This window comes from Saccopteryx leptura, chromosome 6, assembly GCF_036850995.1.
Source record: "Saccopteryx leptura isolate mSacLep1 chromosome 6, mSacLep1_pri_phased_curated, whole genome shotgun sequence".
Lineage (NCBI taxonomy): Eukaryota > Metazoa > Chordata > Mammalia > Chiroptera > Emballonuridae > Saccopteryx > Saccopteryx leptura.
Window position 1 is genome coordinate 147,373,636 of NC_089508.1, and position 25,819 is coordinate 147,399,454.

Consider the following 25,819-nt stretch of genomic DNA (forward strand, 5'->3'; position numbering starts at 1 on the left):
TTTATTTGTTGTTCTTTTTGGTGCAGGATTAGATTGTTTATTTAAGCTTTATCTTGCTTCTTAAAGTATGAGTGTAATGTTATGAACTTTTCTCTCAAGACCATTTTCACTGTGTTCCATGGGTTTTGAATTGTCATATGTTCATTTTCATTTGTTTCAAATTTTTTCTTTCTTCTTTGAACTTATTGCTAACCCATTTGTTATTTAATGACAATGTTTGGATGTTTTTCAGTTTTTCTATTGTAGTTGATTTCTAGTTTCATGTGTTTGTGATTAGAGAAGATGCTTGATATGATTTCAATCTTCTTAAATTTATTGAGCCTTTCTTTGTGGGCTGACATGTGGTTTATCCTAGAAAATGTACCAATGAAAACTTGAAAGGAATGTATATTCTGTTGCTTTGGGGTGAAATGTTCTGAAGATATCAATTAAATCCAGTTGACCTGTTATCATTTAAGCGCACTGTTTTTTTGTTGATTTTCTGTCTGAAGGATTTATCCATTGATGTTAGTGGGGTGTTAAAATCCCTACTATTATTGTATTGCTGTCAGTCTCATCTTTTATGTCCATCCAAATCTGCTTTATATATCTAAGTGCTCCTCTATTGGGTGGATAAATATTTACAATGGTTAAATTCTCTTGTTGGATTGCTTCGTTTATCATTATGTAGTGACCTTCTTTGTCTCTTACTCTGGCCTTTGTTTTAAAGACTATTTTGTCAAATATAAGTATGGCTACCCTAACCTTTTTTTCATTTCCATTTGCATGAAATATCTTTTTCCATTCTTTCACATTTAGACTATGTGTATCTCCTGTCTTGAAGTGGGTATCTTGTATACAGGATATATTCAGTTCTTGTTTTCATTCAGCTACCCTATGTCTTTTGAATGGAACATTTAATCATTTTACATTTAAGGTTATTATTGATTTTTACTTATTTAATGCATTTTATTCTTTAAACCTCTAATATTTTTACTCTTGATTTCTTTTTCTTTTCTTTCCTCTTTGTATAGCAGGCCCTTTAACATTTGTTGCAGTACTAGTTTGGTGGTAATGAACTCCTTGAGCCTTTTTTTTGTGTGTCTGGTACTCTATTTCTCCTTCAATTTTAAATGAAAGCTTTGATGGACAAAGTAGTCTTTGTTGTATTTTCTTGTTTTGTATCACTTTGAATATTTCTTGTCAATCCATTCTGGCCTGAAGTATTTCTGTTGAGAGGTCAGATATCATACTTATGGGAACTTTTTGGAGAGATTTAATTGCTTTACTCTTGCAGCTTTTAGTGTTCTTTCTTTGTCTTTTAACTTTAGTATTTTAATTATGATATGTCTTGGTGTGGGCCTCTCTAGGTTTATCTTTAATGAGACTCTTTGTGCTTCTTGAACTTGTATGACTTTTTCCTCAATCAGCTTAAGGAAATTTTCAGCTATGATTACTTCAAACAAGTTCTCTATTCTTTGTTCATTCTCTTTTCCGTCAGGAACCCCTATGATGTGGATGTGGTTTTCCTTTATGTTGTAATAGAGGTCTCTTAGAGTTTCCTCAGCCTTTTTTTGGCTACTTTTCTTTTTGCTCCTCTGCTTCTGCACTTATGTTTATCTTGTCCCCTAAATTGCTGATTCGATCCTCCACTTCATTAAGCCAACTGTTGATTTCTTCTATTGCAGTCTTCATTTTAGATATAGTATTTGTCATTTGTGACAAATTCGTTTTTGTGGTTTTCATGTCCATTTTAATGCTTACTTGTTGGGCAGATAAAATGTATTATGCTCACTTTGTTAAAGAGGCCATCGCCCAGGTGATATTAATGTGTGTTGGAGATCGTTGTAACCTGGGGCTTGGTTTTGGGATTAAGCCTTTCCCACCCTTTTTGCTGTAGGGTGGTACAATCCAATTATGCCTCAGAGAAGTGACTTTGTATTAGAGACTACCCTATTTTGTATATTGGATTAAAGGTTGTGAAGCTACACTATAAAATGGGGGCAGAACGGGACTTGGTGCTTGGTTCCTGAGGTTAGCATGAGAGAGCGGAGAGAGTAGAGCCAGCAGCTAAAGGAGGCCACGTGGAGGAGGCCAGGAGAAGCAGCCAAGATGGCGGAGTGCTGAGTGAGATGCCAGTTTGTGTAGAGTTTGTATCTGGAATAAGGAAGGAGATGGGGAACTGAGGAGAAGAAGGCTGGTGAGCTAGAAACCTTTGATTCTAGGAAACTCGGATAAGTCAGTGGCTTTGTGAGCACTGAGTGTGACTGGGTTTTGGAGCCCAGTGTGTATTTTTACTTGCCTGCCGGGTGCAAGGTAGGATTAAAGGCTATGGCCCACCAGTTTTTGGCTCTGCTGTTTCTTTACCGACTGTCCGAATCCAATGCGAACCTGCATGGGCCGGGCTGCTGTGATAGTGGCTCTGGCTGTGGCTCCTGGCTTTACATTTGGCGTAGTCAGCAGGATTCGATACAGATCGGCAAGAGCCTTTGAGTGGTGGAGTAGAGGACTGGCTAGTGTTAGGGTTCCCCATGGCTGTCCTTTTGGGGATTGTAGGCTGGCTGACCTTTACAGCCATGTGTGAGGAAACTGAGCAGCAGAAGGAGATGGAGCAAATGCAGGAGAAACCGATGCTGACCCTGGAGCTGGAGGAAATGCTGGAGGAGGAGGTCAACCAGGTGTTCGAGATTCGCCTGGAAATGGAGCAAACACTGGAGGAGGATTCAGAGGTTCGTGAGTTGCAGATTGCCCTGGAGGTTGTGGAGAGCCAGCAGCGGCAGGAGGCCAGGGCTGAGGCTGAGGCTGAGGCTAAGGCTGAAGCTGAGGCCAGGTCCGGAGCTGCAAGGTCTGCGGAGCAGAAGGCGGCAGTGGCCCGGGGTTCGAGCCCGGCAGTGGGAGCTTGTGTTTTCACTTCCTCTTTGGAGGATGAAGAGAATTGGGCTGGAGTTGCAATCCGCAGTCTCCGGAAGGTGAAAGCCCAGCTGGAAGGAGCACCTACTATGGCCCCGGTAGGTCTGCGATTTGGGGACATAGGGCTGGACATGCTTTCCAGAGCAGAGATGGAAATGCTAACTGCCATTGCCACGTGCCCCTCTTTGGGACAGTGTAAGACCTGCGAGGATGGCAGGGATGAGGGGGGTGGCTGACACCCCATGTACACGGACTGATTTCCTGGACTACTACCGGAGTGGGCATTGGCTCCTTTGTTGGATGGATGTACGGATTACGGATTTTGGACAATGTGAAATACCCTGATGGGGGTGGGGGGTGGCTTCGCTGGAAGCACTCCTCTACCCCGGGAAGCTTTTCCCGTGGCTAGAAAGAAGACCGAGGACATTTTGCGCTTTGGGCTAAGTGCTCAGAGACTGGTGAAGTGTACCTTTGAAATTGTTGAAACTGTATGATTTTTGCTGTTGTAATCTGTGTAATGTTCTAATTTCCTTGCACAGGAATGCTGGTGATGTAAATTGTGGGTAGTAAAGTGAGCATAGGGGTGGATTGTTGGGCAGATAAAATGTATTATGCTCACTTTGTTAAAGAGGCCATCGCCCAGGTGATATTAATGTGTGTTGGAGATCGTTGTAACCTGGGGCTTGGTTTTGGGATTAAGCCTTTCCCACCCTTTTTGCTGTAGGGCGGTACAATCCAATCATGCCTCAGAGAAGTGACTTTGTATTAGAGACTACCCTATTTTGTATATTGGATTAAAGGTTGTGAAGCTACACTATAAAATGGGGGCAGAACGGGACTTGGCGCTTGGTTCCTGAGGTTAGCATGAGAGAGCGGAGAGAGTAGAGCCAGCAGCTAAAGGAGGCCACGTGGAGGAGGCCAGGAGAAGCAGCCAAGATGGCAGAGTGCTGAGTGAGATGTCAGTTTGTGTAGAGTTTGTATCTGGAATAAGGAAGGAGATGGGGAACTGAGGAGAAGAAGGCTGGTGAGCTAGAAACCTTTGATTCTAGGAAACTCGGATAAGTCAGTGGCTTTGTGAGCACTGAGTGTGACTGGGTTTTGGAGCCCAGTGTGTATTTTTACTTGCCTGCCGGGTGCAAGGTAGGATTAAAGGCTATGGCCCACCAGTTTTTGGCTCCGCTGTTTCTTTACCGACTGTCCGAATCCAATGCGAACCTGCATGGGCCGGGCTGCTGTGATAGTGGCTCTGGCCGTGGCTCCTGGCTTTACATTACTAAATTCTCAATCTGATCATCTATTCTTACTCTAAGATCCTTAAGCATCTTAATAACCATATTTTAAACTCTCTACATCTGGTAGTTTGGTTACTTCCATTTAATTTAATTCTTTTTCTGGGAATTTCTCCTGTTGATTCATTTGGGTCATATTTCTTTGTGTTCCCATTTGTCTATATATCAATATTAGGTAGTTCTGCTCTGACTCCCAAATTTGTTGTGGCATTTTTAATATGGAAGATGAGCTCAGTGGTACTAAGCTCTAGGCCACCTGAGCTCCTTTTTCTGGGAATGTTTTTTGAAGGTTATATTTATCTTCCTCTTATCTGTGAGTCTTAAATTTGTGGGTGGATGTGGGAGACTGAAAGTTGGCAAAGCCCTTGCAGTTTAAGGCTTAGCCAAAGACTAAGTTCTTCCCCCACACCTCCATATTGGCCATAAAGCTAAATATTTGCAAGCATTCCATTCCCCCACTTCACTTGCTTGCTTAAGTTGCTAGAAGCAATTAACATGCCTTTCTTCTCACCCTTTGTTTGTTCTGATGTTGGTTGATTCCAATTATACAGCATAGAGGGTTTTCTGCACTTGGAAGAATTCTTGGGTTGCCTTGGAAATGTGACTTTGTATCAGAGATATCATTGATTTGCTAATGACTTTGCTCCACTCTATAAATCAAGTGGTTTGGGGGTGGAGACTCGCTTTTTGCAAGCTATATTGGTGTTGCAAAGAGACCTCCCAATCCCATTTGTTTTTGTCTCTGAGTTTATTTCTTCATTCTGCACAGTTCTCACTCAGGACCTGGACAATTACTAACCACACTGGTCTGCAGCAAGTGGTGCCCAAACGGGGACCTGAAAAAGGAAAACTAAACTAAAGGCAGGTGCTGGAACTCCCCAAGTGTGCACAGTGAGTAAATTTTTGGAAGAAAGTATAATTGGGAGTAATAAATTATGGGACAATTAGGGTCAAAAGTAAGGGACCATTTTCTTTTTGTATAAATGTTTTTATTTGAGGAGGAGCTATTATCTGAGGAGTATCAGAGTGAGCTATAAACAGGGATGTAAATATGAGAAGATCTTAAAGTCTGAGGATGACTCAGGTGATAATGAGGGTGTCATGGCTATGATTGCCTTAACCTTTGCACCTCCACTGCCCTCTGCTCCTTCTTATGCTCAACCCTCTGCTCCTCCTTGCCCTTATTAGGTTGCTCCCAGAAAGCACGGGCATGTCCATGTTGGGTGGATAAAATGTATTATGCTCACTTTGTTAAAGATGCCATTGCCCAGGTGATATTATTGTGTGTTGGGGGCAGACAGGATCATTGTAGCCTGGGGCTTGGTTTTGGGATTAAGCCTTTCCCACCCTTTTTTATGTGGGGTGGTACAATCCAATCATGCCTCAGAAGTGTCTTTGTATTAGAGACCTCCCTATTATGTATATTGGATTAAGGGTTTGGATTTCTACACTATAAAATGGGGGCAAAACGAGAGCTTGCCCTCTTGGTTCCTGAGATTTTCAGCAGAGGAGAGAGTAGAGCCAGCAGTGGGAGGAGGCCACGTGGAGGAGGTCAGGAAAAGCAGCCAAGATGGCGGAGTGCTGAGTGAGATGCCAGTTTGTGCAGTTTGTATCTGGGATAAAGAAGGAGATGGGGAACTGAGGAGAATAAGGCTGGTGAGCTAGAAACCTTTGATTGTAGGAAACTCGGATAAGTCAGTAGCTTTGTGAGCACTGAATGTGAATGGGTTTTGGAGCCCAGTGTGTATTTTTACTTGCCCGCCGAATGCAAGCTAGAATTAAAGACTATGGCCCATCAGCTTTTGGCTCCGTTGTTTCTTTACCGACTGTCCGAATCCAATGCGAACCTGCATGGGCCAGGTGGCTGCTGTGATAGTGGCTCTGGCCCTGCCTACTGGCTTTACAGTCCATATCTTTGTCTCAGACCTTTGGAGGTCCCCACTCCATCAAGCTTTAGATTAGGCTCAAGATATAGGGGATTACATCAGAATATACATTGATATTAGGCCTTAATACATGCAAGTTCTGACTATTGCTGCAATGCTTCAGGGGAGGACTCCAGGACAATACTTTAATAAATGGCAAAACAAACAAAAGAAGGGAAGCCCAGGAAGTACTTCTGCCAGTGGATCTTGTTTCCAATGCAGGGGTCTAGGACATTTTGCTAGAAATTGCCCTACTTTCTCCAGATATCAGTCTCAGCCTTTCCCAGGGGTGGGGACAGCCAACTCCTAAAGCTCGTAGCCCCTGCCCACACTGCAGCAGAGGGAAAAATTGGGCAAATGAATGTAAATCTAAGTATACTGCCAAAGGGCAGATGATTCAGGGAAATGGACAATGGGACCCTCCCTGGCCCTGTCAAACAGTTGGGGCAATGTCAGTGTTTCTTCAGCAAATTCTGATTCCAGCAGGCCAAACATGACCCAATTATCCTGAGCAACAGCAGGCAGCACAGGACTGGACCTCAGTCCCACCTCCCATTTCATATTAACTCCAGAGATGGGACCTCAAGCTATACCCACAGGAATTTTTGGACCACTTACCAGTAATACAGTAGGACTCTTATTAGGCAGAAGTGGTTTAACTATGAGAGGATTTTTTGTTCTCCTTGGATTAATAGATTTAGATTATACAGGGGAAATTAAGGTCATGGTTTACAGTCCAAGGAATATAGTCACTATCTCCCCGGACATGAAGGTTGCTCAATTAATCCTTTTACCTCTTTTAAGACAAGGCCACATCTTGCAAAAGGGGCCCTGAGGAAATCAAGGATTTGGCTCCACTGATGCTGCCTATTAGATTCAAAAATAGGTCAGGAACACCCTGAAATGGAACTAATAATACAAGGGCATAAATTAAAAAGACTCTTAAATACAGGAGCTGATGTATCTGTTACTGCTAAGCAACATTAGCCTTCTTCCTGGCCCACTCATGAAGCAGTCACAGAGCTGTGAGGCTTATGGAAAAGTAAATTTCCCTAACAAAGCTCTAAGTTTTTTATAATAGGAAGAGAAAAAAGGTCATACTGAACTTTTTCAGCTTTATGTGTTGTAAGGCCAGTAGCCACCACCACCATCATGGCCACCTGGCCAACACAAGTTCACATTTAATTTGGACAGACAGTAAGGAATTAACAGAACTAAGAACTGGTTTGCCATTTTCCTTTATTTTAGACTCATACCGGTCAATGAGTAAAGTACAAACACACGGGGTGCCAAAACCCACTCACATGTTCCTCTGGTTCCACAACCAGGAGAATCTTTCTAGTTTCCCTAGAATCAAAGGCCCTTTTCAGCCTATTCATCTCTGTTCCCCATCTCCTTCTCCTACACAAACTGGCTTCTCCTTCAGCATTCCGCCCTTTCATCTGGCTCTTCCACGTGGCCTCCCTGCCCTGCTACAACATGAGCTCCTCCTTCCTATCACAGTGTGGTCTTCTCAAAATGGCCTCTTATCTCCTCCTTTTAAAACTTTTCCCCAGGACAACCCCTTCCTCCAGCACACATTAGCATAGCCAAACCCCTTCTCAAGCATGAAAGGCAATTAGCTGTATCACATGAGAGCATCATCACATGAGAGCAGTGGTCATCTTTAACAATAAGAGTGAGAAAAAACCAGAAAATACAGATTTTACAACTCATCCATCCAACAGTGCTCTCTAGATTGCCTGTTAATCTATGGGATAAAAATATTTTGAAAGGTGTGAGGAGCATTACTTGTAAAAGCATTTACTACATTTTTTCAGACTTTTGGGATTGACCTGAGGACAAGTATTCCTTACAATCCTCAAGGTCAAGGCATTGTAAAGCATGCCCATCAAATGCTTAAAGGTCAGTTAGAAAAAGTAAAAATGGGGAAATCATACCCTCAAACTCCTGCAAATCTTCTTTGTCACGCTCTTTTTACTTAAAAATTTTTTGAATACTGATATACAGGACCATTCAGTGGCCAAGAGACTCTGAAATTCAACAAGGAAAGTCTTCCCTAAAGTGCAATGGAAGGACTCACTCACAGGAATCTGTCAAGGGCCAGACCCTGTTCTCTTATGGGGCCGAGGATATGTGTGTGTTTTTCCTAGGTCTGCTGAGGACCCTCAGTGGGTTCTTGAATGGTGAGACACCATGAATCCAGAGAAAGATCTGACCACCACATTCAAGAGACCACTTCCACCCCAGCCTCCAGGCCAGGAGTAGCTTCCATCAGCAACCCCCAACCTGGGGGCAGCTGAAGAAGCTGATGATGGAAGCGGTAGAGATGGTCAAACAATATGAAAAGGAAATGACCATAGACAATTTATCTTTGGCTATATTGACTGTGGTGACTCGTCAGTTGGTCTCTGAATTGGAATCTGGGAAATCAGACAAATGCAAATCTCAGTACACAAATAAAAAATAAAAAAGGAGAATATGTGGGAGACTGCAAGTTGGCAAAGCCCTTGCAGTTTAAGGCTTAACCAAAGGCTAAGTTCTTCCCCCACACCTCCATATTGGCCATAAAGCTGAGTATTTTCACTCATCCCATCTCCTCACTTCACTTGCTTGCTTAAGTTGCTAGAAACAATTTACATACCCTTCCTTTCACCCTTTGTTTGTATGATGTTGGTTGATTTCAGTTATGCAGGGTGGAAGGCTTTCTGCACTTGGGTTGCCTTGGAAATGTGACTTTGTATCAGAGATATCATTGATTTGCTAATGACTTTGCTCTGCCCTATAAATAAAGCAGTTTGGAGGTGGAGACTCACTTTTTGCAAGCTATATTGGTATTGCACAGAGACCTCCTGATCCCATCTTTTTTTCTCTCTGAGTTTATTTCTTCATTCCATACCATTCTCATCCAGGACCTGGACAATTACTAGCTGTACTGGTCCATGGCAGGTTGAGTTAACCCTTCAGGTTGGCCTTCTCTAATAGTCAGCCTTGGTCACATGTATTAGATGCTATAGTGTCTGTCCTTTGGGGTGTACTTATTCTTAGCAGGGTCTGGTGCCTGCTGGACTCCCACTTTGGGAATGCTGTTTGTGTAATTAACCTGAGTTTAGCAGTGGTGCTGTCTGCTACCCAATAATGGTTGTGTTGGTTCTGGGTCCTCTCGTGCCACAGACCAGTGCTGCTCCTAATAACGGTGCGGAATTAAGGAAACACACTTGTCAAAACAAAAACGATTGGACCGGGAGGACTCTTCAAAATGCCTGGAAGTATCCAAGTACCCCATAGCCCCAGTTCATTTTATTATATAGCCATATGCAAATCAAGGACCTTGATACAAAGTTGCCCATCCAAGGCTAAGACAGGAACTCTCCCAAGGCATAAAACAGGACTCATTAGTGAAATCTACCAACATCCAAAAACAAAGAGTCAGAGGAAGGGCATGTATATTGCTTCAAGCAACCCAAGGAAGCAAGTGGAATGGGTGCAAATACTCAGCATCAAAGTCAAATATGGAGATGGAGGGGGGAGAACTTAGCCTTTTGCTAAGCCTCAAATCTACAATGGCTTTTTGTCATTTACGGTCCACAACACTCTTAGATAGAGTTTGGATACGAGTTTGTCATACGTTGTTTGTAACTCACCATAGGCTACCTGTCTAAAGCTACCACTCTGTTCATTGTTTGTGTCTGCATTTTCTGTGCTTGTGTGTGTGTGGGAGGGACCAACCTGTGAATAAGAATCAGCTTCCTCCTGCTTAGAGCTGACAACACTTCTGTAAAAGGGCCCAAGGTCCTTAAGATTTACCTCCACTTTTCAGTGTTCCACCTCCTCTTGCAGCTACCTGGTATTTCCACAGTCTTCTGTAGAAAGACTGTGGAGTGTGATATAACTGGCCTCACCCCACCAATTCCTCCATTGGTTGCAAGCTTGATGAGTTAGGGCCAGTGAGGTCTGGAATACAATGTTAGTGGGACCCCCTACTTGGGGGTTTTCTTGATTTGGAGTTCAGTACAAGGAAAGTTTCCCCTACTCCAGAGCTTAATCCCTCATTCACTGCTATACATTCTAATTCTATTTCTACCCAGCAAGGTGAACACAAGGTTCACCTTGGGTGGGACCAATGGTCAATAAGTTTTTTCAGATGGTGAGTCCCTGGTCTCAGGGAGGAAAATTGAGTCTTCCACTGGGGTTGATTGTGTGCCCTCAGAAGGTGGCTAAGCTCCTTAACTGGTCCCAACAGTAGGCTCCAAGGAACTCACACTTGGAATGCCAAAGCTATGCCCTAAGCCTCTCTCCCTTCCCCCTGTGGAACTTAGTTAAGTGAGGCAGGATATCCAGGACTTGGGCCATCTGACTATGAAGCTTTATCTAGTCTAATGCTAGTAAATGTGACTTTGTGAGCTGCTGTGCAAGTGTTGACCACAGAAAGCAGAATTTGCCTTAGCTGGGTTTGGTGCCTGACATGCTCTCCCTTTGGATATGCTGCTAGAAAGACTAGTTGGTCATGCTATGTAGTCTGTAGCTAGCCACAGGATGTGTTGGTTCTGGGCCTTTTAGGAGGGAACATGGTGCTGACCAGTGTAAGACACTGCCCATGACCGTCATCAGCTACCTTTTTGGAGCTATAAGCAATCCAGAGTTTTTGGCTGCCTTTGCTGGGCTTAAGTGCACATGGAAGGACCAAGCTGCACACCTAGGCTGGCTTTTACTAGCACCATGCCTGGGGGTAATTCAGAAAAAGGCCCAAGGTTCCCTGAGATCTTCCTCTTGCTGTCTCCGTCTGCTGGCTGCTTGTTGGGCTTGGCCACTGAGAAAACCTCTGGTAGAGTCTAGAGCCTGGGATAATTCAAGGAATAGGAAGGGTGGTAGGTATGGTTCCCACCCTCAGGCATCAGGGGTCAATTGGTCCTGAATTTTTTTCACAGACCCCAGTAGGGTGTAGCCACCAGGAGTCCAGTAGATGTTGCCTCTGAAACCCAGGGATTCCATCTGTCCACAGTCCAGACAGTTTCTACTGAATCTCCTGTGAGGCAGAAACACTAGTCACATTCCCAGGAAAGTGTGAGGAAAAGCTCCAATCTCAATGCCAGACAACTAACTGTCATGCCTCCTGCTTCCTGGCCAGGGCTGCTTACTTCTCAGAATTGCCCAATTCCACAGGGTGGGGCAAGAGAGATTCCTGAGGCCGGGTCAGTTGCTTTTCCCCAGGCTGGTGCCACTCAGAGGGGACTGCTCTATCCAAGAAAGATGGTGACTGCAGTATTGGAGAATGACTCAGCACTTAGGTTCTGGTGGCCATCCTGCACAGTATCTCTCCCTGGGCCTCCAACTTTACATTCTCCTCACACAACTCTAGTCTTCTCAGCCCTCCCTCCACTAATGCCCAGGGTAAGTGGCTGTGAACAAGATTTTCTATGTGGACCCTGTAAGAGGGTGCCTGCATCTCTGAGATCTCACATCTCTTTCTCACAGACAGAAACCTCACCTCTTTTTGCTGCCAAATGCTATGTAGGCCCTTCTTCTACTGGTGTTTTAGGATTGGGTGCTCAACCTGGGGCTTAAGACCCTCACATCTCTTGGGCAAACCTCCCTAAAGCTGAGTCCCTCCATACCCTGAGCTGCAGCTCACTCCTGGGAGTGGAGAAGCCCTTTTTACATCTCTGCCCTTCCTATCAGTTTGATGTGGCTTCTGTGACTCCTTGGTTATGGACTCCTTTTCATTTAATTCTGAGTTGGTTTTTCAGGATAATTGTTCTTAAATTTAGTTATAACTCCAGTTTGGTCCTGGAAGATAGCAGTTGCAATGTCTGCCTTGTCCATCACCATCTTGGAATCCTGAAACTTTTGCAATCTTATTAACCATTCTTATCCTAATATATTTAATTAAAATATAAATAAATAAAATGTATCCTGTTCTCAAAATAAAAAAACCCTCAATCACTTTCATCAGGTAGTTCACAGTCTGATGTAAGAGACAGGGAAAGAATAGGCATCCCCATGAAGCACCACAGAGGCAGTGGGGTTTGTGCTAAAAAACCCAGCGCCAAATAGTGTGTGACCCTGGGCAAGTCACTTTAACCTCTCTGAATCCCGAGGGGGATGATAATGGTCTGTACCTCATGGGTAGGTCTCATGTAAGGTCTAAATGAGTTAATACATACAAAGTGTTTAAAATATGCCTAGTGTAGAGTCTGGATTGCTACTTCTTGTCAATATCAGTATGACAAACAGAAAGGTACCGAGGACATGATTCAGGAATGAAGCCAAGGACCCAGACATAAAACTAACAACCTCTAGGAGCTGCAGCTTGCCATCTGTTAGAGAAGCAGATCCAAATAGAGGAGCCCACACTCCTTCTAGTATAAGAACTGTGGTCTGGAGGTGCCATCCAGTGAGCACCTACTGAGCGCTGAGTACCAGGCACTGGGCAAAGGAAGTAGTCAGGAGACTCTCTCTTGCTTTGGACAAGTGGAAGTTAAGGAGAGGGAGAATTCTGTGTTACTTGGATTCAAGAGCTTCAGTCAACAGTAGCGAGAAGTGGTTCCCATGCTTGGGTGGGCCCTCCTCCATCCAAGGACCCCAGGACCTAGCAGCTGCATTCTCCCTCTCTGTGCGTTTCCCCTCCACCCCACCCCCCAATGCCACCTCTCCATCTCTAGGCCCATTTTCCTTTTCGATTTGTAGCTGCCATGAAGAGTCTGTGACTCTTCACATACATCTGCTCCCATGGCCAGAGAGCTTGCCATCTCCCCAGCATGCACTAGCTAAGAACTTTTCAGGGGCTGTGGGCCAAGACTTTCTGGCATATAGCCCTGTGACAAACATGACAAACACTCAGTCAGAAAGGGCGCTGGATGACACATAAAGAACACTGGGGCTCAGATCAAGGCTGGCAACTCTGGAACAATGACTTGGGCTAACAGGCCAGGAAACAACAGGCCAGCAGCAGCCCATTGTTATGCAAAGCAGACAATACTCCTGGCCACCAATCAGGAGGTGGCCCTGGCTGTGTGGATCACTCTCATCATACTTAACTGTGACATATGGTCTCCAGCTCATGGTCTTTCAGTGCTCCCATGCCGTACAGGTGACTGACTGAGAGAAGGGAGAAATGACCGAGCACATTCAGTGAGTCTCCAGGGTCTGTCTTGTGTTGTCTTCCTCTGTACACTTCTTGCCTTCTTTAGTCTCCTAAACTCCAAATAATAAGAAAGGGGGAGGGACCAAGCCCTTGGAACAAGCTGGAGGCTAATTTCAATCCAAAACACAGGCTGGGACCTGGCCAGCAGCCCTCAGCGACTTGCTGCTCAGCCACCCTGTGTTCCTAGCGCTGAAAATACCCGAACATCTGATGAAGCAGCTGCAGTTAAATTTAGCCCTGGCTTACCCGGGGCCAATCTGGGCACTAGAAGCAGCAGCGTGGACCCACAGACTCATTCCTCAGAGGTGTAGGAGCTGCCAGCTCCAGAGAGCAGCCAGTGTGACGATGATGATGATGGCACCTGCAGACAAGTAGAGCAAGGGAAGGAGAAGGAGGGATAAGATTCAAGGGCCAAAGGCAGAGAGGTCTCATCTTGCAGTATATGACTAGGGCCTATCAGCCTGGTGCCGCCATCAGCAGAGAGACCAGGGCCAGGCAGGTAAGGAAGGGGACGTGGGCACTGGGATAACTAGAGAAGGAATGTCCTATCTAAAACCAGGGCATTTCTATTTTTCAATAACACCGTGTTAGCCCACTAAAATCCTGCATTCCGTCTGTGGCCTTTCAGTGTGACTGACTGCTGGGCATAGCTGTGTGGAGTAAGCACCTCTGTGGCTGCTATCTCACCATCAGACATCGTTCTCTGTTTCTTCGGTCACCTGTTCAAACACAAACACGTCATGGACTTCAAAACTTCCTAGCTAACTCAGTCATTCTTTTTTTTTTTTTTTTTTTTTAATTATTTTATTTTATTTATTCATTTTAGAGAGGAGAGGGAGAGGGAGAGAGACAGAGAGAGAGAGGAGAGAGAGACATGGGGGAGGAGCTGGAAGCATCAACTCCCATATGTGCCTTGACCAGGCAAGCCCAGGGTTTCGAACTGGCGACCTCAGCATTTCCAGGTCGACATTTTATCCACTGCGCCACCACAGGTCAGGCACTAACTCAGTCATTCTTACTGATACCTATGTTTAAGAAAGAAAGAAGAAAAAAAGAAAAAGAAATAAGCAATATGCATAAATAAGTTAATTGGTAAATTAGCATTTATTAATATGTTCAGAATCAATTCAATGTTCCATGTATAAAATAGCAATTGTTGAATGCAAAGAATACTTGGCTTGGAGTCAGACAGGCTTGAGTCTAAATACTGGTCTGCCACCCATGGGAAATTAATTAACTTTCCTAAGCTGCAGCTTCCTTTTTGGTAGAATGGAAATAATAGGTCTACCATGGATTGCTATGAAGATTAAATGGAATAACCCAAGACAGTGTTTGAAATGAGATAATTCAGGTTAACAAATGTTGTATGGCCTTTAATCATCTGAAAGCGAGGTTCTGTAGAACAGGGACTAAGAGTGAAAGGGAGGAAGGTGGTGAGCTAGCCCTTCACCAAGCCAGAGCCTTTCTGGAACCTGGGTCAAGCCTCAGTTCACAGTCAGGGGTTTCTAGGTCCCGTAGGGATATAATGCCCTCCTGTGTCCATTTACTGCACTGCAGCTGCACTTAGGCTGAGTTGAACCTCCCTTTCTGTCGTTTGCCATTTGAGATGCAGTATAAGGTCCTGGGGTCTACTTTGCCAGTGTTTCCACTCCCTGTGAGCTCCTCATGCAGTCTTGTGCTGAGCTGGGTGATTGTTAAAAGTAATTATTTGAGACTGTGACAGCCTAGCAACCCTAGCTTGTCCAATCACCCAAGCAAGCTGCCCACACTGGAGAGCATAGGCTCTCCGATCCAGCACTCATGCTGGATCTCCACCAGGAAGATTTTGAAATGGATATCTGTTTGTATATTACACCCCTCTCCAGACCTGCCCAACTAGAATCTCTGAGGGTGGGCTGGAGAATTCATATAAAAAGGGACAATTCCTCAAGAGATCTCAAATTCAGCCAATTTTGAAAACACATCATTTTAACCTTTTATTGTGCTCTCTTGCTCATCTCTTGATTTTGAGTTTTCAAATTTTTGTAACAATTTACATTCTTACCATCAAGATTTAAATAAATCAGAAGTAAGAAATTTAAATAACACAAGTAAGAAAAAGACAGTGTTGTCTGCACTGGAAATTAGTATTCATGTGGAGCTGGAAAGCGAGGGGTGAGGAGCAGTGAGAGAGGTTAGACAGACAGCAAGAGAAAGAAGAAAAAAGACACCAAGAAGAACATAGAAAGGGAGGGAAAACAAGCACACACAGAGAAACATATGGGCAAAAGAGGGGGTGAAGAGAGGAGAGAGAGGGGGGGGAGAGAGAGAGAGAGAGAGAACAGAGAAAGAAAGGTGTTCTCATGACCATGACAACATTTTTGTATAGCAAGAAATAAATGGATAAATTCTAGATTAAGAAAAAACTTTCAATCTAGGCATAAGGTTAATATCCACCATATGCAAAAAGCTCTTACATATAGACTAAGATAGGAACAACACAAAAGAGAAATGAGCAAAAATATGAGGAGAAAATCCAAATAGCCAACACAGGGAAGGTGTGTGAGTTCACTTGTGTGTAGGAAATGTAGATTATTACTTTATTCCTATGAGATAGGCAGAAATCTTACTTATTGCTAGGTAGGTTGTAAAGGAAATGATTTATTTAAAACTTTTTTTTAAAACTTTTTTTTTAAGTGAGAGGAAGGGAGATATAGAGACAGACTCCTGCATCCTGACAGGGATCTACCTGGCAACCCCTGTCTGGGGCCAATGACCTATAGGTCAAATCAACTGACCTATCTTCAGTGCCTGGGCCAATGTTGGAAATAATCAAGCCACTGGCTGTGGGAGGGAAAGATGGAGAGAAGGAGGAGAGAGAGAAGCAGATAATCACTTCTCATATATGCCTTGACTGGGTATCGAATGTAGGATGTCCATACCAAGGTAGACGCTATATCCAATGAGCCAACTGGCCAGGGCCTATTTAAATCTTGATGGTAAGAAATAAATTGTCACAGAACTTTGAAAAGCTATCTGACACCATCTAACAAGATGTACCACTCTTTATTGAATCTACTTGTTCCATTTCCAGGACGTGATGCTCTAGAGATAAAAATACCAATACATAACAATATATATTGGGTTGGGGAATAAGTTCGTAGCGTTTTTACCGAAGACTTTTATTTAAACAAAAAGCAATAATTATATCAATAAGTTAATTAATTATATATTCGCCGTTGCTGTTTACAACCTCTTCCCACCTCTTGACCAATTTGTTGATACCATTCCACCAAAAATGGCCTGGTCTGGTGTCAAAGAAGTTGTTGAGCCAGTTTTTAAGGACCTCTTTTTTATCGAAGGTAACGCCCTTCATATGGTTTGACAGGGAGCGGAAAAGATGGTAATCGGTTGGTGCAAGGTCCGGAGAATACGGCGGATGCTGAAGGACCTCCCATTTGAGCTCTTGGAGTGCGGCTTTGGTGACTTGTGCAACATGGGGCCTGGCGTTGTCGTGAAGGAGTATGGTTTGACCATGTCGATCAGGTCTTTTCAGTCGAATAGCCTCATTCACGCGGTGTAGCTGGGCAATGTAGAGCTCCTTGTTGACCGTGGCATTCTTTTCGAGCATTTCCCAGTGCACCATGCCCTCCCAGTCCCACCAAACACATATCATGATCTTCTTTGGATGAAGGTCCGGCTTGACTCTTGGCTTTGGCGTATCTCCTGGAGCCACCTACTCCTTTCTTTGCTTCATATTGATGTATAGGCACCATTTCTCATCTCCCGTGATGATTTGGTACAAAAAGCACTGTTTATGACCACGTGTTGCTCGATGGCGGGCGAGATGCTGAGAAGCAATTTGAAGGCGATTTTCTTTGTTTTTTTTGTTGAGTTCGTGAAGCACCCAGGCACCCAATTTTTCTGTAAATCCCATTGAATGAAGGTGATTGAGAATCGTTTTATGATCGCAGTTCATTTTTTCCGCCAATTCATGACTGGTTTGGCGACCGTTCTCCTTCAAAAGTGATTTGAGACATTCTTCATCGAATTCAGAAGGCCTTCCGCTGCGGGACATGTCATCGACGTCAAAGTCGCCATTTTTGAACTTTGCAAACCATTTCCGTGCTTTAGACTCGCCTATGACACCTTCTCCATACACGTCGCAAATGTCCCGGGCTGCTTCGGCAGCTTTTTGACCTCGATGAAAAGCAAAGAAGAGCAGGTGTCAAAAATGTTGATTTTTGCCTCCTGGGTATTCCATTTCTAAGCCTCAAAACTAATAAAAAATTAAATAACTCAAAAATACAATTAACATAGTTTTGTAAAGCAGAAAGAGTTTTATCGAATGAATACTTACCCTTTGCCAAACAGCAAACAAATCATTGTAAAATAAAAGAAAATATAAAAACACTACGAACGGTAACTGCAGTATTATTTATGGTAGCAAAAACACTGGTGACAACAGCAACTTATTAATAGGGTACTGTTGAATGAATGTTGATACATCTGGCTCACAAAATAGGATATTATACAACAATTAAGAAGAATAATTAAAAGCCATATCTAGGTTGGAATTAGGTATTGTATAAAAAGCAACAACAACAATAATGCAAAATTTATAATATTGTTTTATTTTGTAGAACATAAACAATAATAACAGTAACTCTTATTGTTTTGGGGAAGAGGGGTGAGAGGGTAGACATTCAGCTAGCATACAGCACAAGAATCACACTGGATATTTCAGGTAGTGTTCATTCTAATCGGTTGTTTTGTGCTATACTGGTTGCTACATATTTGAATGGCACTCCTGCACATATACATTCATATTATTGTATGAGTACATACGAAATATGGACAAAAATACAGATTGGTACATACTGGGTTGTTAACCTGAATTGCTTAGAAAGGAAAAGGGATTTCTTTGTGGGGTGTGGAGACAGAAAGGAGTAGCCAACCTGATAAAGAAAAGAAAAAGAAAAGACAGCAGTAAAAAACGTGTAATATAACAATTATGCTATGCACTTATATAAAATTACACATATGCCTTTATGTATACAAAATTTCTTCAAATACAATAGTTAAGAGATTATATTAGTCAGCTATTGTTGCAATGTTGTGTGACAACGAAACCCAAAATCCCACCAACATTAAAAAAAAAATAGGCATTGTTTTCTTACTTATAGATCTATGGACTGGCAGGCTTGTCTACTTTGGCCTGCTGGTCAGGTTCTGGTCAGCATCCTGTCACGCTCATTCTGAAACCAGAACTACACATGTTCTCCTCATGGAGAATGGCAGAGGCACAAGAGGTCAAGCTAACCTATGCAAGCACATTTAAAACCTTTCCCCGTGGAATGATGTCAAAATCATGGCAGCATAAGACATTCCTCCTTTTGCCTCCCTTTTAAAACAACTAACTAAGCATCCATCCACAAAAAGAGAGCCTCTGTAGGAGTTATGGGATCCAGCACCACATGCCAAGGGACTCCAAAGGCGTTTCACTCAGTACTAGGGTGAAATTACTGTGCATCTAGTAATAGGGAGATTTTGTTCGTTATGTTCCACAAGAGTGAAATCATATGGAACTTGTTTTTCTCTGACTGGTTTATTTCATTTAGCATAAGGCTCTCCAGGTCCACCCACACTGTTGCAAAGGGTAAGATTTCCTTCCTTTTAATGGCCAAGTAGTAAATGTACCACAGCTTTTTTATCCACTTGTCTACTGATGGACACTTGGGCTGCTTCCAAAACTTGGCTATTATAAATAATGCTGCAATGAATATAAGGCTACATATATTCTTTCAAATTACTGTTTCAGGTTCTCAGGTAAATTCCCAGAAATGGAATTGCTGGATCATAAGGCAAGTATCATTTTTAACTTTTTGAAGTAATTCCATACTGCTGTCTGTAGTGGCTGCACCAATCTGCATTTCCACCAACAGTTCATGAGGGTTCCCTTTTCTCCACATCCTCCCCAACACTTGTAGTTTGTTAATTTATTGATAAAAGCCATTTTGACAGGTGTGAGGTAATATCTCATTGCAGTTTTAATTAGCATTTTTCTGATTAGGAATGCTGAATATCTTTTCACATATATATTGGCCATCTGTATGTCTTCTTTGGACAAATGTCTATTCAAGTCCTTTGCCCATTTTTAACTAGATTGTTTGGGAGTGTTTTTGGTGTTGAGTTTTATAAGTTCTTTATATCAATACATTTTGAATATTAACCCCTTACCAGATGCATTGGTGAATATGTTCTCTTACTCAGTGGATTGTGTTTCTATTTTGTTGATGGTTTCTCTTGCTGTGCAAAAATGTTTTAGTTTGATGTAGTCCCATTTGTTTATTTTTTCTTTTGTCTACCTTGCCCAAAGAACTATTTCAGAAAAAAATATTGCTATAAAAATGTCTGAGATTTTACTGTCTGTGTTTTCTTCTAGGATTTTTATAGTTTTGAGTTTAGCATTCAAGTCTTTAATCCATTTTGAGTTTATTCTTGTGTATGGTGTAAGAAGTTAGTCTAGTTTCATTTTTTTTGCATGTATCTGTCCAGTATTCCCAGCACCATTTTTTTAGGTGAGAGGAGGGGAGATAATTAGGCAGACTCCTGCATGCACCCCAACCAAGATTGATCTGGCAACCCCATCTGGGGATGATGCTTGAGTACTGAGCTATTTTTAGTGCCTGAAGCTGATGCACTCCAACAGAGCTAACCTCAGTGCCTGGGGCCATGCTTGAGCCAATTGAGTCACTGGCTGCAGGAGGGAAAGAGGGAGAGAAGAAGGAGGGGGAAGAAGCAGATGGTTGGTTCTCCTGTGTGCCCTGACCAGGAATCAAACCCAGACATTCATATGCTGGGCCAACCCCACACTCTATCCACTGAGCCACCAGCCAGAGCCCCAATACCATTTATTGAAAAGACTATCTTTACTTTATTGTATACTCTTGCCTCCTTTGTCAAGTATTAATTGACTATAAAGACATGGGTTCATTTCTAGGTTTTCTATTCTGTTCCATTCACCTATATGTCTGTTTTTATTCCAATGCCATGATGTTTTGATTATTATGGCTTTGTAATATAACTTGATATCAGGTGGTGTAATTCCTCAAACTTTGTTCTTCTTACTCAAGATTGTTCTTGCTATATAAGGTCTTTTGTGGTTCCATATAAATTTTTGTAATACTTGTTCTAGTTCTGTGAAATATGCCATTGGTATCTGGATAAGAACTGCTTTGAATCCATAGCTTACTTTGGATAGTATGGACATTTTTATGATGAAATTTAAAGTATCAGCAGTAACCTATATGATTCCCAACTATTATCTACCACAATAAATTTAGTAGATAGATTAAATGTGTATATATATATATATAAAATAAGGGAGTAAAAAAGGTAAAAAAAAAAGGTAGAGATTTTTTGTATGTAATTAAAGTTAAGTTTCTATCAATTTAAAATTGACAGTTTTATCTATAAGAAGTTATATGTTGCCTGACCAAGCAGTGGCACAGTGGATAGAGCATCAGATTGAGATGCAGAGGACCCAGGTTTGATCCTCGAGGTCACTGGCTTGAGCATGGGATCATAGACATGACCCCACGGTCACTGGCTTAAGCCCAAAGGTTGCTGGTTTGAAGCCCAAGGTAGTTGGCTTGAGCAAGAGGTCACTTGCTCTGCTGGAGCCTCCCAGTCAAGGCATATATGAGAAAGCAATCAATGAACAACTAAGGTGCCATAACAAAGAATTGATGCTTCTCATTTCTCTCCCTTCCTGCCTGTCTGTCCATATCTGTCCCTCTCTCTGTCTCTATCTTTCTTGCTAATGAAATAAAATAAAATAAAATGTTTTATGTAAGCCTCATAACCACAAAGAAAAAATAAAAAATCCTAGAGTAGATTCACAAAAGATAAATAAAGGAGAAACAGAGCATTACACCATAGAAAATCACCAATTTAAAAAAGTAGACAGAAAAAGAGAAAGAATAATCAATGGAATATAAAACAGCCAGAAATAAAAAAATAAGATGTCATTAGTAAATCCATATGTATCAAAACTTACTCTATATGTCAAAAAATTAAATAAACCAATCAAAAGGCACAGAATGGCTAGGTATATTGAAAAAAAACAATGACCAACTTATAAGGTGTCGACAAGAGACACTTCTGGTTTAAGGACATACATAAGCTCAAGGTGAAGGAAGAGAAAAGATATTCCATACAAATGGAAACCAAAAGAAAGCAGGAATACCAATACTTATATCAGACAAAATAGACTTTAAGCCAAAAAACAGTAACAAGAGACAAAGTATATCATTATATAATAATAAAAGAGTCATTTCATCAAGAATGTATAACAATTGTAAATATATAATATGCAGCATCAAGGCACCTAAACATATTAAGCAAATTCTAACAGATCTGAAGGGAGATGTACAATACAATACAACCATAGTAGGGGACTTCACTACCTCTCTTTCAGCAATGGATAGGTCATCCAGACAGAAAATCAGCAAACAGGAGACTTCAACAGGACATTTGACAAAATGGACCTCATCCAAAAGGAAGAGAATACACATACTTCTCAAGTGCTCAGGGCACATTCTCTAGGAAAGACATACAACAGGTGACAAAAAAAGTCTTAGCAAACTTAAGAAATAATACCAAGTAAAAAAAAAAAAAAGAAATAATACCAAGTATTGTTTCTGACTGCAATGTTATGAAACTACAAATCAACAAAAGAAAAACTTGAAAATTTAATTATTTAGTGGAAACTAATCAACACACTCCTGAGCAACCAATGAATTAAAGAATAAGTAAAAGATAAATTTCAAATATCTCAAAACAAATAAAAATAGAAATACAATACACCAAACCCCATGGAATACTGCAAAAGCAGTTCTGGGGGGTGGGGTGGGGGAGCTTACAGCAATGGCTAAAAGAAAAAAAGATGAGGAGTATCATACTTTTCAGCAGAAATGGACAGAGAAATTTGCCTTTGTGGAGAGAGCAGGTTCTGCAGTGTGTCTAATATAAAATGATAAAATTGCATTGATGAAATAGTCAAATATATAAAGCGGCACTTCGACACCCGCCATACTACATTTGCATCAAAATATCTAGCAGGGGACAGCAGGAAGCATGTCAAGAGCTACTGTGCAGAGGGCAAGCTAGTCAGCAGCAATTCCGTGTTTGGACCCAACAAGGTGACTGGAATTCAGCTAGCTTTGCTGGTGCTTTAGCAATTGTGAGAAACGGAAAGCCATTCACGGATGGGGAGTATGCCAAAACATTCATGCTTGATATTGCCAATGAACTTTTTGACGACTTTTTGGATAAAGACAAGATAATCAAATGAATAAAACACATGCCACTGTCGGCAAGAACTATACACGATCGTACCATCATGATAGCAAGTCAAACTGAGGCAACACAAGGGAAAGATATAAATGCAGCACCATTCTTTTCTTTCACTTTGGATGAGTCAACAGAGTAGCCATTTATCCTACCTAGTTCAGCATGATTGCAAGGTATGCTGTTGGTAACACACTACATGAGGAAAGTCTTGCTCTTTTGCCTATGAAAGAGACAACAAGAGGGGAGGATTTATTCAAGTCTTTCACTGAGTTCGCTAAAGAAAAAAATTTTCCGATGGATAAACTTATTTCGGTATGTACTGATGGTGCTCCGTGCACGGTGGGGAAAAACAGAAGATTCGTAGTGCTTCTTTGTGAACATGAAAAGAGACCACCCATCCTACATTTTCACTGCATCCTACATCAGGAGGTGCTTTGTGCTCAGATGTGTGGTGAGCAGCTTGGTGAGGTGATGTCGCTGGTCATTCGGGTGGTCAACTTTATTGTTGCCAGAGCTTTAAATGATCGCCAGTTTAAAACACTGCTGGATGAAGTTGGGAATAATTATCCTGGTCTACTTCTGCACAGCAATTGCGTTGGTTGTCAAGAGGGAAGGTGCTCAACTGTTTTGTGGCTTGTCTGAGCGAAATCCAGACTTTTCTTGAAATGAAAAACGTCGAGCATCCTGAGTTAGCTAATACTGAGTGGCTCCTGAAGTTCTACTATCTCATGAACATGACTGAACATCTGAACCAGCTCAATGTGAAAATGCAAGGCATTGGAAATACAGTCTTATCCCTTCAACATGCAGTGTTTGTATTTGAAAACAAGCTGGAACTCTTCATCGCTGACATTGAAACAGGTCATTTACTACACTTTGAAAAACTGGGAGAGTTTAAAGATGCATGCACAGCAAGTGACCCTGCTCAATGTCTTGATCTCCAGCAGCTAGAGGGCTTCACATCTAATCTCCTGCAGTCCTTCAAAGCACACTTTGGAGAATTTTGTGAGTGCACTCCTCTTTTTAAGTTCATCACTCAACCACACGAGTGTGCAGTGGACAGCGCCGACCTGAGTTACATCCCCGGTGTCTCCGTCAGAGATTTTGAGCTACAAGCTGCTGACCTGAAGTCCTCAGACATGTGGGTGAATAAGTTCAAGTCACTGAATGAAGATTTGAAAGAGTTGCACGACAGCAAGCAGAGTTGGCGAGCAAACACAAGTCGGGAGAAATGAAAAAACTTCAACCCATGGACCAGCTGATTGTCAAAACTTGAAATGCACTTCCTATCACATACCACACACTGCAGTGTGTAAATATTGCTGTACTGACCATGTTTGGCTCTACGTATGCATGTGAGCAGTCTTTCTCACATCTAAAGAATGTTAAGATCAACCCACGATCACGTTTAATGGATGGAAGTCTCAATGCCTGCATGAAGCTTAACTTCACCACATATCAACCAGATTACAAAGCCATCAGCAAAATCATGCAGCACCAGAAGTCACATTAATGGTAAGAAGTACTTTATTCATCATTGGTTAGCAACAGCATAACAACGTTATTAAAAAGAATTTAGAGACTTTTTGTACTTTAAAAGTGTTGGCCTTACATAAAATGTACACATTTACTTGTATTTAGTGTTAAACATATTGTATGGCTCTCACAGAATTACATTTTAAAATATGTGGCATTCATGGCTCTCTCTCTCAGCCAAAAAGATTCCTGACCCCTGATCTATCTATACTAAATTTAACAACACATTTAAATGATCATGCAGGTGTCAAATGGGTATTGGATTTATCAGGGTGATCACTTTGAACGTTATATAAAGGTCTATCTCTTACAAACATCTGCTTATCATCTCTGGAGGAAGTTTCCATTCTGTGAGGTCCTGCGCTGAGTTCCCAGGAGAGTTTGGAAAATGAAAGTCAGTAGGGAAGGATAAGGCCTAACTCGTGATACGGTGCCCCCGGATCCCCACCCAGATTCCACCACTCTAACCCCTTGGTGTGCTGCTACGGGTCACTGCAGGGACCTTGACTTGCTATGAGGACTGGTTTGTTATGCACAAGCTGCCAGCCCTGGGACTCAGATGGGGCTGCAGTACAGGTGCCTGGATGAGGGCCCCAGGGGCTGGCACTAGGAACAAGGTCTACCTGCAGCTTTTCCAGAGACATGGGCTGCAGCTTGCTATCACGGTCAAAAAAATCAGCTGGCTTGCTGTCCTACTTTACAAACACCAGCCACCTAACTACCATGGGACTCAGCACTCTTCTAGCCAGGGCACACAAAGAGCATGCTGCTCTGGACAAACAAGGGGGTTTCTGGCCAGTCATAGCATTCCCTGACTTCCCTCCACGTGCTTCCTAGGTTGGATACCCCTAGGCCTCTTCATGCCCAAAATGCATATCTTTACCCTTTGACCAATTCTCAAGACTGGCAAACAGCTGAACTATGCCTTGCTGTGTGACCACAAGTTGGAAGGGGTCTTCATCAGGAAATCACCCTAGCTAGAGGAGGTGGTCAAGGGCCATCACATTGACCACAGACCCTGGAACAGCAATGGAACACTCACAGCAAAGGCAGGGCCACCTCCCAGTGCTTTGCCTAATTTGGAAAGTTTGGAGGTGACCTATACTCTGGCTGGTTGGCAGAAGCCCTTGGCATCAATCTGCAGGTTCAGTGCTAGCAACACTCTGGTGGCATACTGCCCTCCAATTGCTCCCAGGCCAACAAGTGCTAGATGTGACCAAGAAAGCCTTCCCTGGGCCAGCAGGGCCCACCTTCAGAGGATCACTTCAGTGGTGTGTAGTCCCAGAAGGGCCCTGGGCCTCTGTAGGTGACATGAATCTGAATGCTGGAAAGGAGCACTGAGTGGGGCCAGACTGTCTTCCCAACTGTCTGCCCTCTGGAAGGCCTTCCAGCCTCTGGTAGAGGCCTGGGAGCCCTGTGGGGAAGAGAACAGCACCTTGTCTTCAGGAAGCCCAGAAGAGCATGGAAGAGCTAAGGCTTAGGAGCCAGTTTCAACATCAGTTTAAATCATAGTTCACTCCCTTTCTAATTGTATGACCTTAACTATGGCCTTAAATTGTGATTCTGTCTACTCATCTGCAAAATGGGAACCACAACACCTGACTCTCAGGATTTGTGAAGACTAAATGAAAACTGGTATAAATAAATAAATAATAAATAAATAATCTACTCACAGGGTTGTACACTTAAAGCTAATATAA

General features: G+C 42.5%; 1 pseudogene; it reads left to right on the forward strand.

The window, feature by feature from the left end:
• Positions 1–22,157: 22,157 nt before the first annotated feature.
• Positions 22,158–25,600, forward strand: LOC136377190 (deoxyribonuclease-2-alpha pseudogene; annotated as a pseudogene).
• Positions 25,601–25,819: the final 219 nt, after the last annotated feature.